Source organism: Pteropus medius, unplaced genomic scaffold, assembly GCF_902729225.1.
Source record: "Pteropus medius unplaced genomic scaffold, Ma_sr-lr_union100, whole genome shotgun sequence".
NCBI classification, from domain to species: domain Eukaryota; kingdom Metazoa; phylum Chordata; class Mammalia; order Chiroptera; family Pteropodidae; genus Pteropus; species Pteropus medius.
Window position 1 is genome coordinate 9,330,861 of NW_024346062.1, and position 16,671 is coordinate 9,347,531.

The 16,671-nt window shown below is 34.1% G+C and overlaps 1 long non-coding RNA gene across 1 annotated transcript in view; it reads right to left on the minus strand.

Annotated features, from left to right (window-relative positions):
• Window positions 1–16,671, minus strand: part of LOC120612518 (uncharacterized) — a 534,137-nt gene that overhangs the window by 305,806 nt on the left and 211,660 nt on the right. Inside the window, exon 7 of the long non-coding RNA XR_005655466.1 lies at window positions 1,507–1,527. This is a non-coding gene — a long non-coding RNA (uncharacterized LOC120612518). The remainder of the gene's footprint in view (window positions 1–1,506; window positions 1,528–16,671) is intronic.

Below are 16,671 nucleotides of genomic sequence, written 5' to 3' on the forward strand. Positions count from 1 at the left end.
AATGTCTTTTATTTTTAGTACAGCATAACTTTTTAGTAGCTGGTATAAGTTCCTCAAAATGCATTGCAGCGGGAGTGGGGGGAACAACCAACCTCTTAAAAAGAGTAATACAATAGACATCCATTTTTTTATGGGACTTATTTATCTATCCTCCCTTGAAAACAGGATTGTAAAGAGATTTTATTTCTTATTCTCATCCAGAGCTAGAACTTTATCAGGTCCCTGCCAGAGCTGAGTTCTGCTAGTACCAGAAGGAAATCTTATAAGTGGTTTAGTAAATGCTAAATGGAAACCTGGGGATATCTGACTATACAAAATCCAAAAGTAATAGCTTGGGAATTCCAAACAGAACTTTGGTGTCTCTCATAAAGGTATGTTAGGCTAAGTAGAAGATCTCTATAGTTTTAGCAGCTCAAATCCTGCCCTGCTTGCGTTGGTCCTAAGCAATGTTTTCTCAACAACATTAACAATGCAAAATGTGAGCTATTTCCCTATTTTATCATGGAAGAGCTCAAATCTCACTTACACGTGTTTGTTTCTTTGGGCTCTAATCAAAACAGTCTCAGTTAGTGTCCAGTCATATCATTACACTATGTCTTAAACACCTCAAGGACCTCGGCTAAATGTTCTTTGCTCTTTCCAGGAATAATAGTCCAATTCAGTCATTCACAAATTTGGCTCGAAAATGGCAATTCAATTTGTCTCCTATTAGACAAATTAGACAAAAGATCAAAATCTCCTTAACAAGGAGAGTATTTTGTAGAATGAAATGGGGGAAAAAAATAGCTTTTCCTTTAATAAAAATATTATGAACCTCTTAAATGGATCTTAATACAAGTGATCTAAATTAGGTTTTAGCTTTGATCTCAGGTATTTTCCTTTTACAGATCTAAGAACTAATAGTTGTTTGCCTGAAATTTCAATGAAAATTATTTGTTTTAAGCTTTCCTGGAAAGTCTGCAACTGATTCTTTAACTGAAAATTTTACTTGAGTAGATAAAGCTCTTTAACAAAGTTAATTACCTTCCACAGACTTAAATTAAATAAAGCTCAAGTCTCTAAATTTTAAAGCATCATTTGTTCTCTTAAAATAATTAGAATAACACATCAGATATCTAGAACTCAACTACAGAGAAGCCTCACCTATCAGGAATACAAACAAGAGTCCCAAAAGTTTCCAAGTAGCCAGATAGATGTTACAAACTGACAAACAAAATATATTTAAGAGATCAGAGGTCAGGGAAAGGTTTGTACCCTTTCTCTCTGTTTTCTCTGGCCAAGGAACTGAATAAAAAGAAAAATAGCTGAGTAGAAAATGAATACTTTACTAGTTTGGAGAGGTTTCCCTATTCTCTCTTGATTATCCCAACCAGCACCTACCTATACAACTTCTCTCATTAACAACAAAGTTTAGACATGAGGTCTAAACGAGGGTTTTTGCTTTTCTTCCCCCAAAAAACTAAGATTCGGGGACCCTCAAAAAAAGACCAAACATGGTTTACTTACCCAGTCATGGAGACAGAAGGGCTAAAACAGAAGGAGAAAATGCATATCAGTTAGCAAGAGTTAGCTACATCTGTCTCTAGAAAATTAACCCTGTTTGATCAGTTTAACACAAGTCAAAAGCGCTAGAGACAAGATATGGAAAAGGATGGGTCATGGCATTAGAGGTATAGTAACACTCTCTACTTGTAAATGTGACCCAATAAATGGCCTGTATTTTAATCAATTATATTTGCTCCTTCTCCCATAGGATATAGAAGTACAAATACAATTGCTCTAACAATTCTCTCAACACAATTTCTTTTATTATAGTCATGCAATATCTCCCCCAGGAGTTTCCTTAGAGCCTAGTTAAACCAATATTTAGAGAAAATTCTATTAAGTAAAGACTCTCAGCCTAAAGTAGTATAGAATATGCAAATTATGGTAGAGAGAAGTGAGGAACTCAATATAAGAACCATTTGAAAAGCAGGCTCACGGACAGCAATGAACATTGAATGTGGCTGAAACAGAATAAAATGTAAAGTAGACATACCAGTGCTCCAGAGCATAGCCCTATGAACTCCTTAGAGAAGAGGCAAAACACTTCTGGGGATCTTGCAATCTTCAGTATATTAGGAACCAAAGCATTTTCTAACCTTGAGTTAATGGGAAATGATTATGGCCTGTTTGTTCTTTTTAAAAAGCTCCAGAAGCATTTGCTACCTTGAAGATGTTCTTTCTTCAACTGTTGGTTTTTTAAGTGTTGTTCTCATAGAATTATGCCTCATAATGAGGAAAAGTCATTTATGTTTTTATACTAAATGACATATGTCCTGACCATACCAATTAATTTGTATTTATACCTATATACACTTAAAGTTTCTATGGTAGATATACAGGTAGATGATAGACGATAAGGATAGGCTTTTCTGAGTTGGCAAATTTCAAGATTTATTCAGTCATTCTCAGAAACCGGAAAAAACTAGAGAAGAAATTCAAGTGTTAAAAACTTCGGTTTCTAACTTTACATTTGCTTTTATTTGCTATATTCCCTATATATAAATGTTTTTGGAAGGCACGGTGTTTTTTCTCTTAAAGCTGAGTTTTGGGACTCTAGTAGAACTCCTGCGATCTGACAAATTCTCACACAAGAAATCACTTTCTTATGGATTTCCTATATGCAAAATGATTTATCTGTGGCTCCTACATGGCCAAATTTTAATCTTGCCCTGTTACTGCTTTTTACCTGGTGATCATATGTAAAGGAAATTTTATAAATAGATGATAGGTAGATGATAGATAGAACATAGAGAGATTATAGATAGATAGAGAGACAGACAGATAGGTAGATGATAGATAGATAGATAGATAGATAGATAGATAGATAAATAGATAGATAAATAGATGATAGAGAGACAGACAGATAGATAGATGATAGATAACAGAAATTCATGTGATGTTTCCCAAAGTATACTGTAATTATATTTTGCATACTTATATTCTACATTATCTGTCTTATTTGTTACTGACAAGAATATTGGTAATAAAGAGTTAATTTAACTTTTAAAAAATATAGCTGACTAACACAAAAACGACTATCAAAATTATAAAATTTTGAAGTAAATTTAATCCAGCTTTCTTGTACCTTTTAACTTTGGTAAGCAATGTTAATCAGTGATAAAATACCCAAAACTTACCTACATTACCTTTAGTTCATGGGTAATAGCATAGTCTTTGGAGACAAAAGTTAAGTATAACAGATCTGCTCCATTTTGATCCACGTATTCTAGAATCCATAGTTTGAGCTTTTATTTAAAAGATGATTCCCCAGGGACAATAAACAAAAAAAAGATTCATTTCCATTTATTCCGAAAATTGTCTACCATTGAGGTGGCAAAAATTTGTCAGTCGTTAAAGGGAAAGAAATACTTTTCAAACCCATATCATCTAAATATTATTGCACCGATGCTTGAATATCAATAATGATAGAGATGAGTCACCCTAAAGACATTAGAATCCTGTAACCAATTGTTATTCGTTAAGTCATTATTTTTGTCTTTAGAGAGGGAATTAAGGTAATACATTAAAAATTATCAAAAGAATTTAAGTGTTTTATTTCTCGCACTTTTCTTCTTTTGATATTGTAATTTCTAAGGGTTTATCATATTTATCTTGATATATAACTTGTAAAACTCACAATCTTGTCATCAAAGTTGGGCAGTAATATATCTTTATTTTCTTATGGGTCTGTTTAGTTCTAGATACATTCAGTTTTCTCAGCCCTGTTAGGCTCACATTATTTCAAAACACATTTGTTCTTTGTAAAAATTTTAGAATATCTTACTACTCTTGAATCACCCCGTATATGCTAATTCAGTTTCGTGTAAATATGGAATTTAGACAGTAAGGCAGTTAATTTAAATAAGATTGATAAATCAAATCTTAGCCATTAAATAGAACTCTTTCTCTTCAAAGGGCATTTGGAAAGGGTCCTCATTTACCCTGTTTGGACAGAACTGGTCAATAATTGGAAAGAGCTTCTCAATTCTGATATTAATAGCTCAGAGAAGCGGACAATTTTACCACCCTCCCCCCCAAAATGACAAAAATCAGGAAATTCAAGATTTAGAAAATGGATAAGTTGACAGTATCAGAGGTAAAATCTGTAACTTGCCAATTACTGAAAGTTGAATAAATCTCAGGCATTGTTGAAATAATGTTTATAGGACAATCACACATATAGAGAAAAGTTACAGTTGAAATCTGCTAGGCTCTTTTTCTTTTTCTACTGCATTCCATATGTCTGATGATGCTTACAATGGCCATACAATTCATTGGCGAAACTAGATTTATTTTTTAAAAAGTAAAAAAAAAAAAAAAGAAAAAAAAGAAAAGAAAATCAGAAAAACAAACCAAATAGTACTAATGCCTTATTTTCATTAGCATAACATTCAAAAAAGTATTTTTAAAGCATGAGAATTAAATCATATTCTTAAAGATCTCAAAAAGTGGTATTTATAGGGGCAAATAGGACTAATATTTTCTTTGAAATTAAACTGCACTTCTTAAACATGAATTTGAACTTTCTAAAATTCTACTCAACAAATAATATAAGTTAAGCAATTATGTAATACTAAGGGATATTTATAAATAAATATAATTCATTTTTATCACAACATATAGAATTTACAGGCTGCAACATATTTTTATGCAGAGAGCATCATTCTCAATAAGACATAAGTGTAAAACTCTAAGCACCCTTGTTTTATCTAATCTTACCTTCTTTTCATTAAAAATGTATTCGTTGGTAAAGTAAAAAAGACTTTAGAACTGTAATATCTCAATTCGCAAATTCTACAAAATGCTCTAACACAATTGTGAGCTATAGAGCAGTAATGGCTAGTCACTAGAGGCTGCTGAATCTGTGTAGATTTGGCTCTACCTGTGATTTCTCTCACCCTCCTCAAAATCATATCAGAATATATGAGTATAAGCAAAATCATTATAGAAATAATCTGAAATCCTTTCTGACAGATGAAAAATTAATGTCATTCCCAAACTTGAAATCTTTGACTATATTAACAATAGAATACTTGCTACACACCTCAGAATATTCATAAAAATATTCTAGTATCTACCATCAACTGAAAACATCCTTATGGGATTGTTAGCTCCTTGAGTGTCCTACATTGGTTACTATTTAAGTCCCCAGCATAAGGCACAAGGAGGGCACACTGTCACCATTCGGCATCCATTAGGTGACTCTACCATTGAGGAATGGTCTCCCTTTGCTAATTGCAAATGAGAACTGCCAAACATAGTTTGCTCCTATAGACTGGCTGTCAGCAATTTTATTCCATATAAAGTAAGCATGCTAGAAATGGGTAAAAAATAGCTCACTTTTGTAATGTTTTGGGATAATTTATAAACTTTTTACAAATATATATTTTAGTCTTTCCCACTTTGTCTCCTCTTTTTTGAGATTTCATCAACACAGAGGAAGTGGGGATGACTACCTATATTTGAAATTTCTGTGTTTATAAATGTGTGTGTATGTATATGTGTGTGTTAGAATAAGGTAATATTGTCTAAAAATGTCTCTGGAAGAAACCTAGTAGAAAAATGATGTTGATACTATATGATGGATGACATGATAGGTAAGTCTTAAAACCTAGAATTCACAATTTAAATTCTGAGTCTTAGAGAAGAGATTTTGTTTCCAATCAGGTTGTCTCGACTAATCACAATTCACATTTCAAAATAAGTTTCTAAAACTAGGGAATGATAATAGATGGGCCCTAATTTAAAACTTTTTCTCATTTAAGACACAAAATTTTCAATTCCCATCTCTATCTCTGTGGAGTGCTTAAAATAATCAATATATAATGTAATATATAATATCAAAGTTTTACAAAAACGTGAAAATGTTTACAAAACTTTACACAATGAATAAAACTACATTTTTTCTTTTAAAAACATATTTTACCACAATGAAGATATGTAAAAGCACCCCAATGGAAGCAAGAGCTACTAATTATATTCAGCAGGTCTCTTTTGATATCTACAATATCTATAAATAATTATGTCCAAGAATAGTAATAAAATGTTTTCCCTTCTTTTTGGCACAACTGATCTGGAATGCTTACTTAAATTAAGACAAAATACAGTAACATTTCATAAAACTTTCAATTTTCTACAATGCAGCAATTTCTTAAACTTCCACAATCTCAACTGAAAATTCAATTTTATGTCAGTGCCAGGCTAATTCCAAAACCATAGTTTTTGAAAAGAAGTTTAGTGAAAGTTTCTTACAGTCTCAACACTATGCTACACAATTTTCAGGCATTATCTCATTAATTCTCATACCTATAAGTAGACCTTTAAAATCCTCGTTTTACAGATGAGAAAAGGAGACTTGGGGAGATGACACCATTTGTCCAAGGTAGTGACAGTTATTGCATGGTAGCAGTATGTTTTAGACACAGGTCATTTTAACTTCAAAACCCGAGCTATGTACCATTGTACACTCTTCTGCATGAAAAAAATCTTCAATTTGGGCTCTTTGTTGCATATTAGACAAGAAAGACTTTGCAGAATCTCAGCTTCAGGAACAACTTTGGTGGTCCTTTAATCTCTTATGAGTTTCCTCTCTATTCTCTCATGGCTCTATGGCTAGTGTAGACACTAAGTATTATGAGGAGAAGACAGTATCTTACTTCTGTTATTTGTCAGCATACAGGAACTTGCCTTTAACACAATAAAAAAGCAATTAATCTTTGATGCAGACTCATTTTTCTACCTTTCAAAGTAAGGCTTTTCACAGTATGGTTCGTAGCTGGGCTTATTTAAGGTCTAGTCATTCAAAAACTACATTTTTATTGATCATCTACTATATGTTTTTAAATTTTTTCTCATTCAAGAAAATTTTGAATGAATGAAGTATTCACTTAAAATGTGAATATGTAGTAAATAAAAGATACCCAAAATACAAGAGCATACTAGAGGTATAGGGAGTTCAGTTATAACCCATACCCTGTAATAATTTAAATGGAAAAAGAAAGCTATACAAGTTAATAGCCCTTAGTTTTAGAAGCATTCAGTTTTTCAGGCTATATAGAGTAGAAATAAAACCTTCAACTTATTTTATCACTCTAGTGATATCTACACTAAAACGCTTCCAAAAAGGGCTAAACCTAATCTAATATGTAAAATTAAGAAAAGCATTTATTACTGCTTTAAGCAACATAATGTCCAAATGCTTTATTTTATATCCTAGAAACAGCTTTTCTTAGAATCAGTTTTTAAAAGAAACTTCATGTATATATTTTTTTCTTTTTTTCTCACTATTTCACCATTCCAGACCCGATTACGTTGTTATATTACCCTCTGTCAAGGTCTACAGAAAGTGAAACCTCATAACCTCTTGACAAGTTTTCCTCTCTCTTCTTAACTGGAAATGAAAGAGTGAAAATTTGTGTTGAATGAGATCCAACCTGAGAATCTGTCTACAAAAGAGAAACAGATATTTCAAACCCTTCCTCCTCTCTTTTTCTCAGAAAATATAAAGAGGACAGTTCTCCATAGGGACTTTTCCTTTCAGAGTAACAATACTTGAAAGTTGAGGATTCATCCCCTTTCTCTACCTGTTTAAAACACCTAAGCCTTCCTTGGCCTATTGCAGCAAGTGGTCTGTAAATCTGAGCAAACTCAAATTTCTTACATTCCTCCCACCTGCCACATTTTCTTAACTGAAAGCAAAAAGTGTTGGAATTGTATGTATTCCCATGAGCCTGCAGAGATTCACAGAGTTCTAACAGACATTGCTTTACGTTTTTAAAATAGGACAAAGCAGTCTGAAAATAGTGAGGTTTTGGGGTAGATCTGTTTTTTAAAAGACTTAAATATGGTAAAAATCAATCTAAAAACTGTTCTAGGCAGCTGAGAGGCTGGGGATAACATGAGCAAAGGGAATAAAGAGAGCTCTGAAGAGCCAATACCAGTTGCTAATACTTAATCTCTTTAAATAATGAATTAGCTGCTCATATCTGCTGTGGCTGCTAAGAGAAAGCACTTTCTTTGTGAAGTAAAGCTTGAATACCCATGAATTATTCAATATAAAGTGTGCCAGTTAAAATGCCTTGATATTGGAAGTCAAGTGTAAGATTATCTCTTGTCTGTCAGAAAGCATCTCTAACTGTGTTATTGAACCTTAAGGGAGGGGCCCAAGTAGTGAGAAAAGAAAGAAGGAAAGCCATCCAGAAACAACATCATCAAGCACTAAGCATTTAAAATGAGCTGGGAGCGGCTTCCTCACTGTGGGGAAAAACCTTTATTGGCATACCCTCTTCAAGCAGGACTTACTTATAGTCACTGCCTCCCTCTGTCCTCCAAGATAACATGGAAAAGTGGGCTAACTCCTTTTAACTGGAGACAATAAATACTAATTCACTACTGACAAAGAAATACTTTCCCTCTAAAGGTGACTACTGAGAATTGAGTGATGACCTTTTGATCAATTCAGAATTTTTAAATCAAAAGTGATTTACCACTGAGCCTTTTGGAATGTAGATCATGGCAACATTTCAATATACAGTATTTCATTATCTATTATTATATGAAGTAATTTTATGTTCAGCTGGATTTTTTTTCTTTCCTGGGTGCTCTTCAAGATTTGCCTTTTTCTTTCTTTTCTTTTCTTTTTTTTTTTTTTGATAACTTCAAAAAAATAATTTGGTATATAGAGAAATCAAAATCCTAAAACCACTGTGCTCCTTTTAAAAATGATGTACCTGGAAATTGTATATGCTATGCCTTCAAAAAGCATTCATCAAGCACTAGTTATTGGAAGGCACTCTTTTAGGTCTTAGAAATAAAAAGATCAATAAAGATAATTCCGGCTCTCAAATTATTTGCAGTGTAGAAAGGGAAACAAATGCATACCCATTAAATTCATAAAGTGACATATATGGTATGATAGAACATCTCAAAGGAGAAAGGAATTTATTTGTGTGGGCAATGGGAACAATCAGAAAAAGCCCATAGAAAATATAATGCTAGAGGTTAGAGTTGAAGAAAGATGAAGGATATTCATCACAGAAGATTGGGGAGGGAGCTTTATTAATAGGCATGACGATGAGGAAAACAGTGCTGTGAAAACTACCTGGCATATTTGGAGAACTGCAGCCATCTGGGTTTGAGTGAAGCATCATCTTAAGCCTGGCAAGTAAAAAGCAGGCATGGTTAAGACCCCGAATAGCCAAGGCAATCCTGAGAAAAAAGAACAAGGCCAGAGGTATCACTCTGCCGGACTTCAAATTACACTACAAAGCGACAATAATCAAAACAACATGATACTTGCAGAAAAACAGACACACAGACCAATGCAACAGAATTGAGGGCCGAGAAGTAAAGCCTCACATATATGGGGAAATAATTTTGACAAAGGAGCTAAAACCATACAATAGAGAAAGAAAAGCCACTTCAATAAAAGGTGCTGGGAAAACTGGAAAGCCACCTGCAAAACAATGAAACTAAACTGTTGTTTATCACCACACACCAAAATTAACTCAAAATAGATTAAGGACCTAAATATAAGATCTGGCGGGGACGCTGAGCCATCTGCCTACGGAAGCCAGAACACCGGTAGGGTCTTTCTTATTTCCCACAACTGCAGTTTCGCAGGGGAATAGAACGTAGGGGACTCCCGAGAGAGGATGTCTGAAGACAGGGCCTTGGATAAGTCTTTCCTGCGGAGAAGTAGCGGCACAAAGAGCCGAATTCTCGGCCTCCTTAGTTTGACTCCTCCAGAAGAGTTTTTGAGGAGGGTCAGAAAAACATGGCAGAGTGAGAGATGTCCTCAAATCTCTTCCCTTGAAACAACAACAAGCTGAACACCTGAAACTCAACAAAAAACACCCAAACTGCACACCAGCACCTCTGAACATGGGATCTGCACATAAGACCTACCACAGAGATTCAAGAGGCTTATACGCCACCTACTGTAAACCAAAGGAAATGCGCCTTCTTTGCAACAGGCTAAAGAGAGACCTTAATATAATAAATCTTCTTTCTGGAAAAACAGCAGAATACACTTCCATTAATGCCCAGGCACAGGAATAGTCCATTAAACATCATGAACAACCAAGGTGACAAGGCATCTCAGAAAGAAAGAGAAAACTCTCCAGAAAATAAGCTTATGGACATAGAAATATACAACTTAAATGACAGAGAATTCAGGATGGTATTTATGAAAAAACTCAGTGAGTTCCAAAATGATTCATATCAACATTTTCAGAAATTGAAAAAACAACTAGTTGAGCAGAGCAAAGAGATTGAAACCCTCGAAAAGAACAGAATAGAACTTCTAGAGATGAAGAACACACTGCAAGAGCTGAAAAATGAAATAGCAAACTTGGGAAATAGAGTCGACCAAATAGAGGAAAGGATCAGTGATATCGAAGACAGAAATCTAGAAATAAATCAGAAGGAAGAAGAAAGAAACTGAAGAATGAAAAATAATGAAAGAGAAATACAAGAACTAGCTGATACCATCAGGAGAGGAAACATAAGAATAATTGGCATTATCGAAGGCGAGGAAAAGAAGCAGGGACTAGAAAGCATTTTTAGACAAATAGTGGACAAGAATTTCCCAAATCTAAGGAATGAGCTGGAGCTTGGAATTCAAGAAGTCAACAGAACACACAATTATCTCAACCCAAAAAGGCCTTCGCCAAGACACATTGTATTAAAGTTATCAAAAATCAATGACAAAGAAAGAATTCTCAGGGAAGCCAGGGAGAAGAAAACAGTAACTTATAAAGGAAAATCCATTAGATTATCATCGGACTTCTCAGCACAAACATTACAAGCCAGAAAGGAATAGGATCAAATATTTAAACTATTAAGTGAAAGGAACTACCAGCCTAAAATAATGTGTCCGGCTAAGCTCTCCTTTAGAATGAAGGAGAAATTAAGACCTTTCCAGACATACAAAAATTGAGGGAATTCTTCACTATGAGGCCTGCACTACAGGAAATACTGAAAAGGGTCAGCTCACCTAAAACAAAATGACTTAAAAAACAAAAGGCATAATTAGGAGTAAAGTGACTATTAGGCAAATAAAAGCAGAAGAATGCAATCCTTACTGAGAACAGGGCATTATAAGCTTAAATAATAAGAGAATTATTATAGCAAGATAATAAGGAAAGTTCAGCATATAAGGACAAATTGAGATAACAATGACTGAAAAGGGGAGGATGCAAAGATCCAAATTCCCAAAGGGGAATAGAGATAAGGCACACACAGAAGAAAATGGATTGTGTGTATATATATATATATATATATAAGTATCTTTTTCATATTCATAATGGTAACCACACACCAAAGATTCAGAACTGAAATATATAACATAAAACAAGAAGAACCAGAGGCAAAACCCACAAAAGCCAACCAAAGTAAAGAAAACGGAAACACAAGGACAAGGAAGAAATGGAAACACCCAGCTACCAGAAAGCAAAAGATAAAATGCTATAAGAAGACCTCATATTTCAATAATCACCCTAAATGTAAATGGACCGAACTCACCAGGAAAAAGGCACAGAGTTGCAGAATGGATCAAAAGACAAAACCCAACCATATGCTGCCTCCAGGAGACACATCTCAGCTCCAAAGACAAATATAGACTCAAAGTGAAAGGACAGAAAACAATATTTCAAGCAAATGGCATTCAGAAAAAAGCAGGAATAGCAGTACTAATATCAGACAAAATAGAATTCAAAATAAAAAAGGTAAAGAAAGATACTGAGGAACACTTCATAACGATAAAGGGAATCATGTACCAAGAAGACATAACACTTATTAATATCTATGCTCCCAATCAGGAAGCCCCAAAATAAGTAAAGCAATTAATAACAGAACTAAAGGGAGAAACAGACCAAAACACCATCATAGTGGTGACATAAATACCCCACCAAATATGGACAGATCATCCAAACAGAAAATCAATAAGGAAATAACATCCTTAAATGACACATTAGACCAACTGGACATAATTGACATTTACAGAGCCTTCCATTCCAAAACAGCTGCTTATACATTCTTCTCTAGTGCACATGGAACATTCTCAAGAATCGACCACATACTGGGACACAGAGATAGCCTCAACAAATATGAGGGTCGAAATCATACCAACCATATTCTCTAATCATAATGCTTTGAAACTAGAGATCCACTGCAAAAAGAAATCAGGAAGAACCACAAATCCATGGAGATTAAACAACATGCTACTGAAGAATAACTGGGTCACAGTAGAAATAAAGAGATCAAGAAATACATAGAAACAAATGATAATGATAGTAAAAGATATCAAAACTTTTGGGATATGGCAAAAGCGGTTATAAGAGAAAAGTTCATATCATTACAGGCCTATCTCCAAAAACAAGAACAAGCCCGAATAAATGACCTAACATTTCATCTTAAAAATTAGAAAAGGAAGAACAAATGAAGCCTAAAGTCTCCAGAAGAAAAGAAATAATCAAAATTAGAGCAGAAATAAATGAAATTGAAAACAAACAAATAAAAAAGACAATAGAAAAATTAATGCAACATAGAGCTGGTTCTTTGAGAAGGTTAATAAAATTGACAAACCCCTGGCTAGACTCACTAAAGAAAAAAGAGAAAGGACACAAATAAACAAAATCTAGATTTAAAGGAGAAATTATGACTGACATCACAGAAATACAAAGGATCATACAAGAATACTATGAAAAAGTATGTAACACCAAATTTAATAACCTAGAAGAAATGGACAACTACTTAGAAAAATACAATCTTCCTAGACTGAATCAAGAAGAACTGGAAAATCTAAATAGACCAATCAGCAGTATGGAAATTGAAACAATCATCAAAAACCTACCAAATAGTAAACGTTCAGGACCAGATGGCTTCACCAGTGAATTCTACCAAACATTCAAAGAAAATTTAATATCTATTCTCAAACTCTTCCAAAAATTTGAAGAGGAGGCAATACTTTCCAACTCATTTTATGAGGCCAATATTTCTCTGGTACCAAAACCTGGTAAAGATAACACACAAAAAAGAAAACTACAGACCAATATCTCTCATGAACACAGATGCAGAAATCCTAAATAAGATACTAGTGAACCAAATACAGCAATATATTAAAAAGATTATACACCACGATCAAGAGGGCTTCATCCCAGGGGCACAAGGATGGTTTAACAGATGCAAATCAATTAATGTGATATGCTACATAAGCAATTTTAAAAAAGAATCATATAATCATACCAATAGATGCAGAAAAAGCCTTTGACAAAATACAGCAACCATTTATGATCAAATCACTTAACAAAATTGATAAAGAAGCAAAGTACATTAACATAATAAAGGCCATATATGACAAACCCTCAGCCAATGTTTTACTTAATGGTGAATAACTCGAAACCGTCCCTCTAAGATTAGGAACAAGGCAAGGCTGTCCACTATCTCCACTCTTATTCAATATAACATTGGAGGTCTTAGCAAGTGCAATCAGACAAGAGAAAGATATAAACGTCATCCAAATAGGAAAAGAAGAAGTCAAACTATCACTATTTGCAGATGACACTATTCTCTATATAGAAAACCCTAAATACTCTATAAGAACACTACTAGAAACAGTAAGCAAATACAGTAAAATTTCTGGATACAAAATTAACGTTCAAAAATCCGTAGCATTTCTATACTCTGAGAATGAAGTGTCAGAAAAAAAAAGTGGAAAAAATAACTCCTTTTGCAATTGCAACAAAAATAATAAAATACCTAGGAATAAATTTAACAAAACATGTAAAGTACCTATATAATGAAAATTATAAGATCCTATTAAAAGAAATCAAAGAAGATACAAAGAAATGGAAAGGTATTCTGTGTTCTTGAATTGGAAGAATCAACATAGTTAAAATGACCATATTACCTAAAGCGTGATACAGATTTAATGCAATCCTCATCAAAATCCCATCAGCATTTTTTAAAGAAATAGAACAAAACATCATCAGATTTGTATAGAAGCACAAAAGACCCCGAATTGACAAAGTCATCCTGAGAAAAAAGAACGAAGCTGGAGGCATCACTCTGCCTGACTTCAAATTATACTACAAAGTGACAGTAATCAAAACAGCATGGTATTAGAAGAAGAACAGACACACGGACCAGTGGAACAGAATCGAGAGTCCAGAAGGAAACCCTTATTTATGTGGGCAAATAATTTTCAACAAAAAAGCCAAAAACATACAGTGGAGAAAGAAAAGCCGCTTCAATAAAAGGTGCTGGGAAAACTGGAAAGCCATCTGCAAAAGAATGAAATGACTGTCGTCTATCACCACACACCAAAATTAACTCAAAATGAATTAAGGACCTGAAACAAAAAAAAATGCATAGAAGAAAACATAGAAACTAAACTCAAGGACCTTGGACTTAAAGAGGATTTTATGAATTTGACCTCAAAAGCAAGGGAAGTAAAAGCAAAAATAAATGAATGGGACTACATCAAACTAAAAAGCTTCTGCTCAGCAAAAGAAACCGTCAACAAAGTAAAGAGACAACCATCCGAATGGGAAAATATATTTGTAAGCAACACCTGCGATAAGGGTCTAATGTCCAAAATATACAAAAAACTCATATGACTCAATAACAAGAAAAAAAACAAACGATCCAATCAAAAATGTACAGAGGACCTGAACAGACACGTCTCCCTAGAGGACATACAAATGGCCAACAAATATATGAAAAGATGCTCAACATTGCTAGGTATTAGAGAAATGCAAATCAAAACCACAATATCTCACACCTGTTAGAATGGCTATAATCAACCAAACAAGTAATAACAAATGTTGGAGAGGATGTGGAGAAACAGGAGCCCTCATACACTTCTGGTGGGACTGCAAATTGTTACAGCCACTATGGAAAATAGTACGGAGGTTCCTCAAAAAACTAAGAATTGATCTACCATATGATTCAGCAATCCCTCTACTATGTATTTACCCCAAAGACTTGAAAACCCATATCCAAAAAGATATTTTCACACCGATGTTCATAGCAGCATTATTCACAGTGGCCAGGACATGGAAGTAACCAAAGTGTCCTACGATAGATGATTGGCTAAAGAAGCTGTGGTACATATATACAATGGAATATTACTCAGCCATAAGAAGAGATGAAATACTGCCATTTATGACAACATGGATGGACCTTGAAATAATCATACTAAGCAAAATAAGCCAGACAGAAAAAGTTGAAAATCACATGATATCAGTTATATGTGGCACATAAACCTAAAAGCAACAAATAAACAGAACAAACAAACAGAGACTCATGGACATGGACTATAGACTAGTGGTTACCAGAGGGTAGGGCGTCGGGGAGGAGTGGGGAGATAGACGTGGTTAAAGGGGTCAAATATAGGGAGGTAGGGAGAGGGTGAAGTGGGTAAAGGGGATCAAATATATGGTAGCTGAAGGAACCTGGACTTTAGTTGGTAAACACACAATAGAGTATACAGATGTGAAATTATAATTACAGATGTGAAAATTATATATTGTATTAACCAATGTTACCCCCAATAAACTTAATTAGAAGTAAGTTAATTAATTAATTAAAAGATCTGAAACAAAAAAATGCATAGAAGAAAACATAGGTACTAAATTCATGAACCTTGGATCTAGAGAGGATTTTATGAATTTGACTTCAAAGGCAAGGGACGTAAAAGCAAAAATAGATGAATAGGACTACATCAAACTAAAAAGCTCTGCACAGCAAAAGAAACCATCAACAAAGCAAAGAGAGAACTGTCCAAATGGAAGAACATATTTGCAAACAAAGCCTCTGATAAGGGTCTAATATCCAAAATATATAAAAACTCATACCACTCAACAACAAAAAAACAATCTAATTTAAAAAATGGGCAGAGGACCTGAACAGACACATCTCCCAAGAAGACATACAAATGGCCAACAGACATATGAAAAGATACTCAACTTCACTAGCTATTAGAAAATGCAAATCAAAATTACAATAAGATACCCTCTCACAACAGGACAAGTAATAAGTGGTTCTGGGCAAAAAGGAACCCTCATACACTGCTGATGAGAATGCAAATTGAAACAACCACTCTGAAAAATATTATGGAGTTTCCCCAAAAAACTAAGAATTGAATTACCAGATGATCCAGCAACCTCTCTTTTGGGTATTTACTCAAAAACCCTGAAAACATTTATCCGCTAAGATATATGCACCCTGATGTTCATAGCAGCATTATTCACGGTGGCCAGGACATGGAAGTAACTGAAGTGTCCTACAATAGATGATTGGATGAAGAAGTTGTGATATATATATATAAAATGGAATATTACTCAGCTATAAGAAGAGATGAAATACTGCCATTTGTGACAACATGGATGGATCTTAAGATAACCATGCTAAGCAAAATAAGTCAGACAGAAAAAGTTGAACACCATATGATTTCACTCATGTGGAATATAAAACTGAAAGTAAAAAACAAACATGACAAATAGAGATTCATGGACACGGACAGTGGATTAATGGTTATCAGAGGGAAGGGGGGAAAGGTGAGGTATATAGGAATAAAAGGGGGTCAAAAATATGGCGACAAAAAGAAATCTAACTTTGGGAAGT